The sequence below is a fragment of the Notothenia coriiceps genome, unplaced genomic scaffold (genome assembly GCF_000735185.1).
Source record: "Notothenia coriiceps isolate Sejong01 unplaced genomic scaffold, NC01 NC01_scaffold00025676, whole genome shotgun sequence".
NCBI classification, from domain to species: Eukaryota; Metazoa; Chordata; class Actinopteri; order Perciformes; family Nototheniidae; genus Notothenia; species Notothenia coriiceps.
Genome location: NW_011358377.1, coordinates 10,587 through 13,415, shown reverse-complemented (window position 1 = coordinate 13,415; position 2,829 = coordinate 10,587).

Genomic DNA, 2,829 nt, shown 5'->3' with positions numbered 1-2,829 from the left:
CAAAGAAATCACTCTGATTGGCTGTTCAGCTAGCGAATCAGTGCATGAGAAGCGAAACGGAAATGAGGTTCCCAAAAAAACTATTAAGAAGGCAAATCTGAGATTTCATTTAACTCCAGCTCTCGACACAGGTTCGGGAAAGCCCAATGAGCTACTCGCTGTAGAGTGAAAATGGAACGCACACGCTATTTGTTGTTTGTTTATATCACGCAGTCTGTTCTTCTTCTCTCAGTTATCACACAGTCTGCCTTCCGGTTGTTGCCTCTTTTGAATGATGAATACACACTACCGCCGCCTGCTGGTAAGGAGAGTTATTGCCACTCACGCATGCGCAGTCCGTACGTGCTACTTGGCCGTCGGCTGAAGTCTTTGCGGTGTGTTCCAGTGCGACACATGGCCAAGACGCAGGAGACGTGAGACAACGCGTCCCGACGTTCTTTGGTGTCAGTTTGGTGTGTAAAGGCCCTGACACACCAGGCCGAAATCGGCCGTTTTCGTTAGTCGGACGACGAAGCGTGCCCTGTCGCCCTAACTTAATTTGGTGTGACACGGCTTATTTGGCCTTTTATGGCAGACGCATGGCCGATTCAACATGTTGAATCGGCCGTGTGTCGGCCACAGGCAGTCGGACAAAGAAATCACTCTGATTGGCTGTTCAGCTAGCGAATCAGTGCATGAGAAGCGAAACGGTTGCTTGAGAATGTCTTCCACAAGCAACACTCCAATGGCTGATAGCTCCAGTACCGCACAAAACATGTTTTCGATGGACGAGAGTGAAAATGGAACGCACACGCTATTTGTTGTTTGTTTATATCACGTAGTCTGTTCTTCCTCTCTGTCTTCCGGTTGTTGCCTCTTTTGAATGACAAATACACACTACCGCCGCCTGCTGTTAAGGAGAGTTGTTGCCACTCACGGCTGAAGTCTTTGCGGTGTGTTCCAGTGCGACACATGGCCAAGACGCAGGAGAACACGGCGACGCAACAGTCGGCGTCGGCGTCAGCGAGTTCTCTGGTGACTGCTTGGTGTGTCAGGGCCTTAAGAGGTTTTACAAAGGTTTGATCAGTGGCTGCTGTTGTATAGCTGCAGTCTGAAAGCACAAACAGGCTGTGAGGACGGACAGAGTGCACGTGGTCTTTCTGTTTGGGGGGCAGGGAGGGTCTGTGTGCAGAGAGCAGACCCCCGCTCACCTGCACACAGGCCTGTCCGTCGACAGCCTCAAGGACTCTTCAGTCACTGGCATTCCTCAGCATGGCAGTTGGATAGAATAGTGTGTGTGTGTGTGTGTGTGTGTGTGTGTGTGTGTGTGTGTGTGTGTGTGTGTGTGTGTGTGTGAGGGCTACAGAAATGTGAACCTTCACATGCTGATTGAGGACTTGCACGCTGTCCTCAAATACAGGTGGCTCAGAGTCAAAGGACTACAAGTGTGTAAGTGCACAGTGCTGTTGGTGTGCATGCACACTGGAAAAACTAAAACGTTAACTTTAATTAAATGTATTATTTCAACAGATTTCACATAACTGTATTAGGTTAGATGAAAGCAATAATATTAAGTTTAAATACAAAATATTAGGTTCAACTTAATTTTATTGCTTTAAACTAACCTAATACAGTTATGTGAAATGTGTGGATATAATACATTTAATTAAAGTCAATGTTTACATTTTTCAGTGTATGTAAGTGAGCATGTATGCAAGATGTTACACATTTGGTAACACATCTGTGTGTGTGTGTGTGTGTGTGTGTGTGTGTGTGTGTGTGTGTGTGTGTGTGTGTGTGTGTGTGTGTGTGTGTGTGTGTGTGTAAAAATATATTTTAAGCATGGCAAATACTCAGGATGTTTAAAGCATTAGGGAATTAGATAAACTCTTAACCCTCTGAAGTTATAAGAACCGTGATCAGTCCTAAACTTACAGTTTCATCTTTTGTCAATAGAAGTTACGTCTAAATATGTACTCAATTGGGAAATTACATGATTGTGCTTGTGTAAGTGTTGATATCAGGTTAAGAAATTCTTTGTCACACGCCAATACTATGTGACCTTTTCAACACTAAAAACCTAAGCTTGACACTACAGTCATTTCATCAAGCCTCTTAAGATTAGATAGTGACTTAAGTCTGGACATGCTGAACAACCATCTGACCCTCTGAGCAACCATTGTTATCATAAAGCTGCAACTATTCCGCTGACCTCAGTCTAACCCTCCTGAAAAATCTCTCCTGGATATAGTCCACACATAAAGCATGTCATGTTAGGCCTGCATGTGCTTATACTACTAGCCTGTTGTTAGCATTCATTTGCTCCACATTCTTCCATTTCTCTGTCCACACAAAGCTGTGGCAGTGCCGAAGAGTGACTGTGTGGAAAATGGGACGTGAATGGGCTGCCATTTTGGCGGGGATCAGGTAGGAGCAGCTTAGGAGCTGCCCTCCTCTGGGCTGTTAAGTCCTTTGTGTCTGAAACGAAGACAAAACAAGTAAAGACGACAACAAAAACGGAACTAATCGCCGCTGCAGTTTATGTTTCTTTTCTTTCTTTCTGTCTTTGTCAGAAAGTTTCTAAGTATCTCTCTGTGGTCCGTGTGGCCCCCCCGCTCTGTGGGAATCGACTGGTAATTGAGAAGGAAAAGAGGACTTTAATGGAGAGCAGTGAAACTATCAGGGGTTAATGTCAGCGCGGACAATATAATGCCAATTGCCTTTGTGCAGCCTGCGGTGGAGATAACTAGCTGTGAATGAGGGAGACAAAGAGTTTGGCTGAAGTGCTAAAGGCTTTCAGATGTACTGACCCGCACTGTAGATTGACTTTTGTGCACCACCCCCCCCCCG